The 12,749-nt window shown below is 46.8% G+C and overlaps 1 pseudogene; it reads right to left on the bottom strand.

Annotated features, from left to right (window-relative positions):
* Positions 1–12,414: 12,414 nt before the first annotated feature.
* LOC134934613 (5S ribosomal RNA) lies at positions 12,415–12,533 on the bottom strand (annotated as a pseudogene).
* Positions 12,534–12,749: the final 216 nt, after the last annotated feature.

Raw genomic sequence — 12,749 nt, 5'->3', positions numbered from 1 at the left:
CGCCATTTTCTCTTTCTTCACAGCCGCTGCAGAGAAGCTGGCCCGGACCTCCAAGCTCCTTCAAAGTAACAAGGGAGCAAATTTGGCGCTTTTTTGTTGTTAATGACAGCGCTATCCACATATATTATTGTTGGTAGTATATGGGCGCTGGGGTGTGAGCTGGCATATTCCCTCTGTGTTTCTCTCTGTAGGTTTCCCTGTGGGTCTGTCCCTTTGTTTGAGAGTGTGGGTGTGTCGGTACTACGTGTCGACATGTCTGAGGCTGAGTGTTCCTCCCCGGAGGAAGTTACTGGGGGCGCAGAAAAGGATTTGGGAATGACTCTGTCGGCACAGCCGACTGCTGATTGGGTGAATATGCTGAGAACACTCAATGCAAATGTTGCTTTATTGTCTAAGAGGCTTGATAAACCGGATTCTCAGACACAAACATGGAGGAAATCCATGGAGAACGCTTTGTCTCAGGTGCAGACCCCCTCGGGGTCACAGAAACGTTCATTTACCCAGATGGTAGATACAGATGCCGACACGGACTCTGATTCCGATGTCGATTTCAGTGAGGCTACTTTACACCCAAGGGTAGTTAGGAGTATTCAGTACATGATTGTGGCTATTAAAGATGTTTTACATATCTCTGAGGAACCTGCTGTTCCAGAAACGAGGGTTTGCTTATTTAAAGGGAAAAGACCTGAGGTGAAGTTTCCCCCCTCTCATGAAATGAATGCTCTTTGTGAAAAGGCTTGGGAGTCGCCGGATAAGAGGTGGCAGATTCCCAAGAGAATATTTATGGCGTATCCTTTTCCCTCTGATGACAGCGAGAAATAGGAGTCGTCTCCCAGTGTAGACAAGGCTCTATCCCGATTGTCCAAGAAGGTGGCGCTGCCATCTCCTGACACGGCTGCTCTCAAGGATCCGGCGGCTCGCAAGCTGTAGACGACATTGAAGACCATTTTCGTTAATACTGGTGCATTGCTCAGACCTGCTGTGGCGTCGGTATGGGTGAGTAGTGCTATTGCTAAATGGGCTGACAATTTGGCTTCTGATATGGATACCCTTAATAAGGATAACATTCTTTTGACTCTTGGTTAAATCAAGGATGCTGCTGATTACCTAAAGTATGCGGCAAGGGATGTTGGCCTCTTGGGATCAAGAGCCAATGCCATGGCGGTCTCGGCCAGGAGGGCGCTGTGGACTCATCAATGGAATGCTGATGCCGACTCCAAGAAAAATATGGAAGCTCTCCCCTTTAAAGGTAGTGTCTTGTTTGGTGACGGCCTTGCTGACCTGGTGTCTACCGCTAGTCATCTTTTCTTCCTTATGTTCCCACACAACAGAAAAAGGTGCCCCATCAGCAGATGCAGTCCTTTCGGCCTAATAAATACAAAAGAGGTAGGGGTTCGTCCTTCCTCGCTTCAAAGGGTAGAGGGAAGGGAAAGAGGTCGCCTGCAGTGTCAGGCGCCCAGGACCAAATGTCCTCCCCCGCCTCTACCAAGTCCACCGCATGACGCTGGGGCTCCCCTGCAGGAGTCCGTGCTGGTGGGGGGCCGTCTCCGAGTCTTCAGTCAGGCCTGGTTTCAATCGGCCCTGGATCCTTGGGTTTTAGACATAGTGTCCCAAGGGTACAAACTGGAGTTTCAGGAGATGCCCCCCCCCCCCCGGCCGCTTTTTCTAGTCTGCTCTTCCAGTTTCTCTTCCAGAAAGAGCAGTAGTAAATGCTGCGATACAAAAGCTGTGTCAACAGAGGGTCGTGGTGCCGTTTCCCCCGTCCCAACGGGGGGAAGGGTTCTATTCGAGCCTCTTTGTCGTGCCGATGCCGGACGGCTCGGTCAGACCGATTCTGAACCTAAAATCCCTCAATCCATACTTGAAAATGTTCAAGTTCAAGATGGAATCTCTTCGAGCTGTGATCTTCAGCTTAGAAGGGGGGGATTTTATGGCGTCAGTCGACATAAAGGATGCCTACTTACACGTCCCGATCTATCCTCCTCATCAGGCCTTCCTGAGATTTGCGGTACAGGATTGTCATTACCAATTTTAGACGTTGCCGTTTGGGCTTTCCACGGCCCTGAGGGTTTTCACCAAGGTGATGGCGGAAATGATGGTACTCCTTCGCAAGCAAGGGGTCACAATTATCCCGTACTTGGACGATCTCCTGATAAAGGCGAGATCAAAAGAAAAGTTGCTAAGAAATGTGGAACTCTCCCTGTCGGTTCCGCGACATCACGGTTGGATTCTAAATTTGCCGAAGTCTCAGTTGATCCCGACAAATCGGCGGCCCTTCTTGGGCATGATCCTAGACACGGAACTACAGAGAGTGTTTCTTCCGGCGGACAAAGCTCTGGAAATCCAGACCATGGTCAAGGAACTTCTGAGACCGGCAAGAGTGTTGATTCATCAATGCACTCGAGTGCTAGGGAAGATGGTTGCGGCTTATGAAGCCATTCCGTTTGGCAGGTTTCATGCTCGGGTGTTTCAGTGGGATTTACTGAACAAATGGTCCGGGTCTCACCTGCACATGCACCGGAAAATAAGTCTCTCTTCGAGGGCCAGGATTTCTCTCCTGTGGTGGCTGCAAGGCTCTCACCTTCTAGAGGGACGCCGATTCGGAATCCAGGACTGGGTTCTGCTGACCACAGATGCAAGTCTCCGAGGCTGGGGGGCAGTCACACAAGGAAGAAGTTTCCAGGGAAAATGATCAAGCCAGGAGTCTTGTCTCCACATAAATGTTCTCGAGTTAAGAGCCATTTACAACGGCCTCCTGCAAGCGAGGAACCTTCTTCAGGGTCTCCCTGTCCTGATCCAGTCGGACAACATAACAGCGGTGGCGTACGTAAACCGCCAAGGCGGAACAAGGAGCAGGGCGGCAATGGCGGAGGCCACAAGAATTCTCAGCTGGGCGGAACAGCACGTGAGCGCTCTGTCAGCAGTCTTCCTCCCGGGCGTGGACAACTGGGAAGCAGACTTCCTCAGCAGACACGATCTCCATCCAGGAGAGTGGGCTCTTCATCAAGAGGTATTTGCAGAAGTGACAAGGCGTTGGGGCATTCCTCTGATAGACATGATGGCGTCTTGCCTCAACAAGAAGCTTCCAAAGTATTGTTCCAGGTCGAGGGATCCCCAAGCCTGTGCGGTGGACGCCCTGGTAACTCCGTGGGTGTTTCGGTCGGTGTATGTGTTCCCTCCGCTTCCTCTCATTCCAAAGGTGTTGAGGATCATACTCGTCGCTCCAGATTGGCCTCGGAGGGCCTGGTATCCGGATCTTCAGGAATTGCTAGTGGAAGATCCCTGGCCGCTTCCTCTAAGAGAGGACCTGTTACTGCAGGGGCCATGCGTGTTCCTGGACTTACCGCGGCTGCGTTTGACGGCTTGGAAGTTGAACGCCAGATCTTAGCCTGGAAGGGTATTCCCGGGGAGGTCATCCCCACTCTCCTTAAGGCTAGGAAGGAGGTCACAGCAAAACATTATCACCGTATTTGGAGAAGGTATGTGTCATGGTGTGAAACTAAAGCGGCTCCTGCGGAGGAGTTTCACTTGGGTCGTTTCCTCCATTTTTTACAGGCAGGTGTGGATGCAGGCCTGAAATTGGGTTCCATCAAAGTGCAGATTTCGGCTTTATCTATCTTTTTTTCAAAAGGAATTGACCGTCCTTCCTGAGGTTCAGACTTTTGTGAAGGGTGTGCTGCATATCCATCCTCCATTTGTGCCACCCGTGGCACCGTGGGATCTTGAAGTGGTGTTGCAGTTTCTCATGTCTCACTGGTTTGAACCTTTGCGTAAGGTTGAGTTGAAGTTTCTCACTTGGAAAGTGGTCATGCTTTTGGCTTTGGCGTCTGCCAGACGGGTGTCCGAGTTGGCGGCTTTGTCTCACAAGAGCCCATATTTGATTTTTCATGTGGATAGAGCGGAATTGAGGACTCGTCAACAATTTCTGCCGAAGGTGGTGTCTTCGTTTCACATAAATCAATCTATTGTGGTACCTGTGGCTACGGATGCTGTGGCAGTCCCAAAATCTCTTGATGTTGTAAGAGCTTTGAAAATTTATGTCGCCAGAACGGCTCTTACTAGAAAAACAGAGGCTCTGTTTGTTCTGTATGCTTCCAACAAGATTGGAAATCCTGCTTCTATGCAGACTATTGCACGCTGGATTTGTAATATGATTCAGCACGCTCATTCTTCGGCTGGGCTACCGTTGCCGAAGTCAGTAAATTCTACTAGAAAGGTGGGCTCATCTTGGGCGGCTGCCCGAGGGGTCTCGGCGCTTCAACTTTGCCAAGCAGCTACATGGTCGGGTTTAAACACTTTTGCTAGATTCTACAAGTTTGATACCCTGGCTGGTGAGGACCTTATGTTTGCTCAATCGGTGTTGCAGAGTCGTCCGCACTCTCCCGCCCGGTCTGAAGCTTTGGTATAGACCCCATGGTCCTTTTGGAGTCTCCAGCATCCTCTAGGACATAAGAGAAAATCAAATTTTAATACCTACCGGTAAATCCTTTTTTCCTAGTCCTTTTTTCCTAGGGCGCCCATCCCAGTGTGGACTGTTCCTTGCAGTTGTTTTGATACTGGTTACTTTCGGTTACACGAGGTTTGTGTATCAGTTGTATTCAGCTTGTTGCTGTTGTTAGTTCATACTGTTATCTGGTTTCCTGTAGCTCCAGTTGTACGGTATATTTGTGGTGTGGGCTGGTAGTTTTCTCGCCCTTAGTTAACAAAAATCCTTTCCTCGAAATGTCCGTCTCTCCTGGGCACAGTTCCTATAACTGAGGTCTGGGGGAGGGGCATAGAGGGAGGAGCCAGTTCACACCGAGTAAAAGTCTTTTTAGTGTGCCCATGTCTCCTGCGGATCCGTCTATACCCCATGGTCCTTTTGGAGTCCCCAGCATCCTCTACGGACTAGGAGAAAAGGATTTACCGGTAGGTATTAAAATCCTATTTTTCTTCCAGTGATTTGGACCAATAATACCATTGATTAGAACAAATAATTCCAGTGATTTTGTCATTTTCTTCCAGTGATTTGGACCAATAATACCATTGATTAGAACAAATAATTCCAGTGATTTTGTCATTTTCTTCCAGTGATTTGGACCAATAATACCATTGATTAGAACGAATAATTCCAGTGATTTTGTCATTTTCTTCCAGTGATTCGGACCAATAATACCATTGATTAGAACGAATAATTCTAGTGATTTTGTCATTTTCTTCCAGTGATTTGGACCAATAATACCATTGATTAGAACGAATAATTCCAGTGATTTTGTCATTTTCTTCCAGTGATTTGGACCAATAATACCATTGATTAGAACGAATAATTCCAGTGATTTTGTCATTTTCTTCCAGTGATTTGGACCAATAATACCATTGATTAGAACAAATAATTCCTGTGATATTGAGGTATTTATGTCGCTTAGCTTAGCCGTCCAGCGACCACAGTGCACCTCTTTTTCTCTTTTCTTTGCATCATGTGCTGTTTGGGGCCAATTTTTTTAAGTGCCATCCTGTCTGACACTGCAGTGCCACTCCTAGATGGGACAGGTGTTTGTGCCGCCCTCTTGGGTCGCTTTGCTTAGTCATCCAGCGACCTCTGTGCAAATTTTAGGACTAAAAATAGTATTGTGAGGTGTTCAGAATAGACTGGAAATGAGTGGAAATTGTGGTTATTGTGGTTAATAATACTATAGGATCAAAATTACCCCCAAATTATATGATTTAAGCTGTTTTTGAGGGTTTTTAAAAAAAAAAACACCCGAATCCAAAACACACCCGAATCCGACAAAAAATTTTCAGGGAGGATTTGCCAAAACGCGTCCGAATCCAAAACACGGCCGCAGAACCGAATCCAAAACCAAAACACAAAACCCGAAAAATTTCCGGTGCACATCTCTAGTTATGTATTGATAAACTATACCTGGGCGTACTATGGGGGTCATTCCGACCTGAACGCACGCTAGCTATTTTTTGCAGCGCTGCGATCAGGTCAAAACTCTGCAAATCTGCGCATGCGTATGCACCGCAATGCGCAGGCGCATCGTACGGGTACAAAGCGAATCGGTGCTCATAGGCGTCAAAACAGAGGGGGGGGGCAAGGGGGCAGCGTGACCCCCCAAACATGATGGAGGCGCACGCGCCGATGCGGGGGAGCGCTTGCTTCTGCATCCCCGTAAGCGGCTTCAACTTTAAAAGTAGTGTGCAGCCGCCAGCAGGGTGCGGTGCCCCTTCTGTACTAGCCGGCTGTCTCTTAACTGGTGATGTATTACTGGGAGGAGGCGTGGCTGTGGCCCCGGAATGCCACGCCTCTTCCCAGTAATGCATCACCAGTGAAGAGACAGCTGGGTAGTACAGAACAGGGGACACCGCACCCTGCCTGCGGCTGCACACTACTTTGGAAGCCGCCCACAGGGATGCAGAGGTAAGCGCTCCCCCGCACTGATGGGGGTGGTTTTTAAGGAGAGGAGACCGGCACCACAGCATGGGCACCAAAATGTAATTCAAACTTGCCCCCCCCCCCCCCCAGCGTGAAATCATTCTGGCGCCCCTGTCGGTGCTGGGCGATGGATTTAACGAAGAATCCATTTGCACAGCCGGTCGGTCGCAAGAAGATTGACAGGAAGAGGGCATTTATGGGTGTCAACTGACAGTTTTTAGGGAGAGGTTGGAAAAACGCAGGCGTGTCCATGCGTTTGCAGGGCGGGTGTCTGACGTCAATTCCGGCCCCGGACAGGCTGAAGTGATCACAGCGGCTGAGTAAGTTCTGACCTACTCAGAAACTGCACAAACTGTTTTTGTTCCGCTCGGCTGCACATGCGATCGCACACTTGCAAAGCGAAAATACATTCCGCCATAGGCGGTGACTATCTGATCGCTGCGCTGCAAAAAATAGCTAGCGAGCGATAAACTCGGAATGACCCCCTATGAGCTAATTGAACTAGAAGTGAAGTGTGGAGTAACTGAACAGAGCAAAAAGGGTTTGTTTTGTATGCATACCCCAGGTTGAGCATCGCTAGATCACAGGTAGGGATTATTTTTTGCCATCGAGTAAACATGAGACAGACAAAATAGGAGTGGTCCAATATGATTTTCCACTGATGCAACATGACTTTTCGAGAGCTGAAGATAATACCAACAACCCTGAAAAAGAAGCAATTTAGCCTCAAGTTACAACCTGCAAACAAAATCTGTCAACAATAATTTGATGCATTAGCATAAAAGCTAAATTGCTGCAATACCACTCTCCCACCAATGGTGCTGCTCTCTCCAGTGGTGCTACTCTATCACGTTTCAGTCAGTCTGGACCAATTTGTCTGTGATCCTGCAAACCTGCACAATGTCAGGATAATGTTGTTTTCAGCCAAATTGGAAAGACATATAGCGCGGATCGTACAGTGTGTACCCGCGATTTGCACGCTCCCGCAGTCACATGCGACCCAGTGCATACTAATAAAGGGCCTAATTCAGACCTGATCGTAGCAGCAACTTTGTTAGCAGATGGGCAAAACCATGTGCTAACAAAGTTGCTGCTACGATCAGGTCTGAATTAGGCCCAAAGTACGGAACAGTGAGCATTTCGTCCTTCATTACATCATTTTGATGTGTAACACGGGTACACTATTTCAGTCCTTCGGCCAGCATATCGGCCGGGTACACATCGTTCTTATCTGTAGCCTGCTTTAATTACCTGATCAAGCAGCTATGGGCTGCACCTATGTCTGCTGCCCAGACCGGTGTCCCAGGGATGACTGCTACCCAGTCTAGTGTCCCAAGATGACCGCTGCCCAGGCCTGCTTCTTATGGATGAATGCTACCCAGCACGGTGTCCTGAGGATAACTGCTGCCCATTATGGTGTCCCGGAGATGACTGTTGCCCAGGCTGGTGCACCAAAACATCAGGTGTCTCATGAATGACTGTTGCCCAGTCTGGTGTCCTGTGGATGACTGCTGCTCAGTCTGGTACCCCACAGATTACTGCTGCTTAGTTTAGTGTCCTGAGGATGACTGTTGCCCAGTTCAGAGTCTAGAGGATGACTGTTGCCAAATCTGGTGTCCCACAGATGACTGCTGCCCTGTCCAGTGTCCGGTGGATGACTGCTGCCCAGTCTGATGTCCCAAGATGACCACTGCCCAGGCCTGCTTCTTATGGATGAATGCTACTCAGCACGGTGTCCTGAGGATAACTGCTGCCCATTATGGTGTCCCGGAGATGACTGCTGCCCAGGCTGGTGCACCAAAACATCAGGTGTCTCATGAATGACTGCTGCTCAGTCTAGTACCCCACAGATTACTGCTGCTTAGTTCAATGTCCTGAGGATGACTGTTGCCCAGTTCAGAGTCTAGAGGATGACTGTTGCCAAATCTGGTGTCCCACAGATGACTGGTGCCCTGTCCAGTGTCCGGTGGATGACTGCTGCCCAGTCTGATGTCCCATGGATGACTGCTTCCCAGTCCAGTGTCATGAGATGTCTAGTGTAACGCGGATGACTGCTGCCCAGTCTCGTGACCTGAGGATGATTGGTTCCCAGACTGGTGTTCCAAGGATGAGTGTTGCCTAGTCTGGTGTCACGTGATGACTGCTGCCCAGACTGGTGTCCCAGGGATAACTGTTGCCCATCCATTGCCACAAGGATGACTGCTGTCCAGACTGGTGTCCTCAAGATGATTGCTGCCCAGTCCGGTTTCCCAAGGATGATGACTATTGCAGTGCCCAGTCCGGTATCCCAATCTGCGCTATCTGTGACTGGCTCAGTCCAGGTCATTTGTCAAAGGGTGAGATATATTAGACAGCAACTAGACAGACAGTTCTTGAAGTCAATGTGTTCGTAGCAGAAAAAAAGGGCAAGCATAAGGATTTGAGTCTAGTACTGATGCGCTGTGTGTCTCCCCCGGCTGGCTCCAGGTTGCATGTGCGAGATCTCGCTAGTCACGCATGATTTCACATGATCTCATCGGAGCCGTCAGCTGCCGCAGCCAGGGACAGCATTGTCTCTGGCTGTGGTGTATGGGCAACGACACCGGCAGTTGTTGAAATCGATAGCTGCAGGTGTCGGAACCCATACATTGCCATGCACATCGTTGCGTTATCTTACAGAGCACCCCTGTCACTGAACACACACCACTGCTGTAATACATGGGGGAGAAGCAGTATCAGCGCACATAATGTGTGCTAATACCACTTCTCCCCGATATTGGAGGATCATACATTTACCACAAAGACTGTAGCATGACAGTTAGGAGCTGATTGGCTGGTACTTTATATCTGTCAACTTTATGTCTCTCGAAGGCTTAGCACATAGACTCCTTAATTTCTTATTGCTACAATGATTGGCAATAAGAAATTATAATTATCGAGTCTAATTACTGTAGTAAATGTTAAATATACTAAAGGAGCTTGTCCAAGCCAGACACTAAAGGTGCATACACACGGTGAGATCCTGCTATGCCCGATTTTGACTATGCAATTTCCCTTGAACTCCCCCAGAGCCCAGATAGTACAGATAGGACAGATTTTGACTATCTGTGCTTGAGAATTTGTCTATGTATGATATTGACTAAGTGACACTTTTGACTATACTTTGTACCAGATAGTACACTAGATAGTCAAGACTGACTTGCATGCACAGTCTATCTAGCCTTACGATACCGACCCCACGGGAGCGCGCACCGGGATCGAATCTGTATCACAAGCTGCCTAACACCTTGAGATATGCACTAACTTTTCATAAGATTTTGACTATATAGTCAAAATCTTACAGATTTATCTCACCGTGTGTACACACCTTTACCTTACTTCCAGCCATAGGCTTAGTCATAAGGACTGTGCAAGTTATACAGTATGACACTGATATATTTACCTGGGTCATTTACCAGACCAATGAGATAGATAAGATTGATTAGATATATATGTTTTTTAATAGGTTAGATTTATGAATAGAAGCCACTCACTGTGAATGTGTTATTAAGTGTTGCTGATGTAATTATGGTACCTAATAGTTTTAATGAAAACCATGACACTCATTTGAGCTGAAGTTTGTTTAGGCCTTAAAATCCACAAAAACTTTCCATTTGGTTGCCAGTAAAAGTAACAGATATAACAGTATGCTGGTTTATAACAGTAGGCAATTATAAACTAGATTAATTTATGTCCATTATCATATTTAGTTGTACCGTTATCCCCATCCACACTATCTCTGTCTTTCCCGCCTCCTCCCTTGCCTCACTCCCCACTCATGCTCATTTGTAGTCACTCTCTTAGCATAGCCATATTAAGGGGGGGATGCAGGTCATACTATACCCCGGGCCCCCTCTGTCAGGGGGCCCCCCGCCAGAGCACACGGACATCACTAGCTTTCCCTCTTATGCATCAGCAGAAACAGTCAGCCAGAATGCGAGCACGACAGTATGCAGTGCAGGCAGAGACACAGGAGTATCAGATTTCATGAACTATTGAGCGGGCATTCCTGTGTCACTTGCACCTCTCTCCACACCTAGGTGTCCGAGTCCTTTGTAACTTGTTATCTAATGAGGGTCTAAAGAGAGAGACACACACACAGATTCCTCCTGAGTCCTGTCCCTGTGTGTAAGTAGTACAGAGGCAGCTGCTGTTCTTACATGTGACAAGATAAATAATAGATTTTTTTTCTATGTGTATTTTAAGGTTGTTTAAGTTGTCTTTGTTCCACTATAAGTACATTTTATAAAATAGAGGTCTATCAACAGTACTAAGGCATTAATAAACTATTATTTTAAATCTAATATACACCATTGGGCTAAATTTATTATACACAATCCATACATCTCAACATGACCCATTCCAGGAGGGACACAGGGGCAGATTTATTAAGCTCGGTGAAGTTATAAAGTGGAAGGTGATAAAGGACCAATCAGATCCTAACTGTAATTTTTCAAACCCAGCCTGTGACATGGCAGTAAGGATCTGATTGGCTGGTCCTTTATCACCTTCCACTTTATCACTTCACCGAGCTTAATAAATCTGCCCCACAATTCTTAAGTTATGATTGCAATCACCGGTGTTCATATACCTTTCTTGCAATCACCGGTGTTCATATACCTTTCTTATCAATTAAATAGTTCAACACAGGTGACCTCAATCATACATTAAGAGGGAAGTCCACGTAAAGAGCATTTTGTCCCTCCTGAAATGGGTCATGTTGGGACGTATACGCAATCTTATACATAGTACCCCCCCTTCCACCTCAGCCCCCCTGTCTAAAGTGCACCGGGCACCCCAAGGCTTAATCCGGCCCTTTCTCTTAGTGGTAAATTTACTAAGATGGGAGTTTTATTTTAGATGGGATATATGTCTTTTATCTATATATGTGTAAATATATACATTGAGTAACGGCACTCAGTTGTCCAAACAACCTCCTGCAACAAAGCACCTAACACGCAATATTTGCAACGTTTCAGTCCTTTATTAGCGCGTCGCCAGGCAGTACACATATCAAGTGAAAACATTACAACACATACCTTAAATACTGTAGATGTCCCCTGCGTACGCCGAGCCGCCGCGGATGCACTGGCCAACATACCGAAAGTTCGGAATTACTGCTGCTGCTGGGTTCCGGCTGTCTTGACCGTTGTCCCGGCAACCCATCGGCAGCTAGAGGAAATTGGTACAAAATAACATAAACCCCTCACCACACCAAAGCACAATAAACAAATGATCCATATATAAAAAGCATAAATACAAAATGCTATAGTAGCAGGGCTCAGATATATCATTAGACTAGACAAAGGGCGATCGGGCACTGGAAAAATTAGTACTGTGTTAATAATGTGGAACCAAAATTTGGACAATTAAACACTCCAAAATAGGAAAAAAGAAGAAAAAACTGTGTTTTTTACTTCGATAAATAACGTTGTCCTGCTTGGTGGTGCGCCCAGAGCCAGAGAGTACATGTACTAAAAGGAAGGGAGAGAAAGAAGGCTCTTGTGTGGGCGCACTCTTGAAAGGAAAGGAAAATTCCTATAGCATGTAGAGAGAGATATTTAAAACATAACTTTTAATGTTAACATTTATAATGAAAACACCCATATAAATGATCCATATCAAAGAAAAAAATGTGATAATTAGAATTAATAAAATGTTCTGGTCTGTTTAATCACACTAGGTAATTGGAATGGTTGTAGACATTGATTCGTCTTACCCCCAATTCCCCTGACCAGCACAGAATTTCTGTGTTAATGGAACCAAAAAGTGATCATGAGAGTTATTTGATAAGTAAGACCCACTTGGGCTACTTAATTCGAAATTGGTTGGTCTCCTGCATTCAAATGAGCTAGACTTTCTGACGTAAGCCACAAAAATTGGTAGTAGGCCTCAAAAAGGAAAAGGAAAGGGGAAAAGAGAATTAGTGGTGATACTGCTGTTGGCGTCGCAAACACATGTGAAGGGAAATGGTCCCAACTCTACAACACCGGGTATTCGCAGGAAGTCTCCTCTCCTGGTACTGACCCGGCCCAACGCTGTTTGGCTTCCAAGATCAGACGAGATCGGGCATTGGCAGCGTGGTATGATAGTAGAGAATTTTTATGATAGTACACCAATGAGAGTGCACCTATGTAGGAAACGGAAGAAAGAGAAAAAAAGGGAGACAGAAAGAGACGGGGAAGAGGAAAAAGGAAATGAAAATAGTATATGGGAGAGAAAAGGAATGAATCAGTATAGCGTAATAGATGGATCTGCTTTCTGCGTTAGACACAGCTCAACAAATCCCACTTCTGTGGTATTGTGCTCCGTG

This window comes from Pseudophryne corroboree, chromosome 1 (genome assembly GCF_028390025.1).
Source record: "Pseudophryne corroboree isolate aPseCor3 chromosome 1, aPseCor3.hap2, whole genome shotgun sequence".
Taxonomy (NCBI): domain Eukaryota; kingdom Metazoa; phylum Chordata; class Amphibia; order Anura; family Myobatrachidae; genus Pseudophryne; species Pseudophryne corroboree.
The sequence above is the reverse complement of the archived record's forward strand: the minus strand, read 5'-3'. Positions and strand labels throughout refer to the sequence as shown.